The sequence below is a fragment of the Sinocyclocheilus anshuiensis genome, unplaced genomic scaffold (assembly GCF_001515605.1).
Source record: "Sinocyclocheilus anshuiensis isolate Anshui unplaced genomic scaffold, SAMN03320099.WGS_v1.1 scaffold2468, whole genome shotgun sequence".
Classification (NCBI taxonomy): domain Eukaryota; kingdom Metazoa; phylum Chordata; class Actinopteri; order Cypriniformes; family Cyprinidae; genus Sinocyclocheilus; species Sinocyclocheilus anshuiensis.
This window is the reverse complement of record NW_015547755.1, coordinates 86,578-86,914: the sequence shown is the minus strand read 5'-3', so window position 1 is coordinate 86,914 and position 337 is coordinate 86,578. Positions and strand designations below refer to the sequence as shown.

General features: G+C 31.5%; 1 protein-coding gene across 1 annotated transcript in view; it reads left to right on the top strand.

Moving 5' to 3' along the window:
* fbn2b (fibrillin 2b) overlaps positions 1-337 on the top strand; it is an 80,630-nt gene that overhangs the window by 52,595 nt on the left and 27,698 nt on the right. The window lies entirely within an intron of this gene.

Genomic DNA, 337 nt, shown 5'->3' with positions numbered 1-337 from the left:
AAACGTTTATTTTGGATGCGATTAATCGCGATTAATCGTTTGACAGCACTAATAAAATTAAATTATTAAGATTGCGTAAAATTATGATTCATTTTTTATTCCCAATTACTTTAGTCTTACTTTAGTTTCTTGTGGAGTGTAACAAAAATAGACCGATATATCGGTAAATATTTAGTTATTTAGCATCAGCCGATATCTACAGTAAAACCACCTAAAACTGGAATTCCCTCTATTGTTTGTCTCATTTACTGTCATTAAATAATGATTTGTATATATGTGACCCTGGAGCACAAAAGCAGTGTTAAGTCGCTGGGGTATATTTGTAGCAATAGCCAAC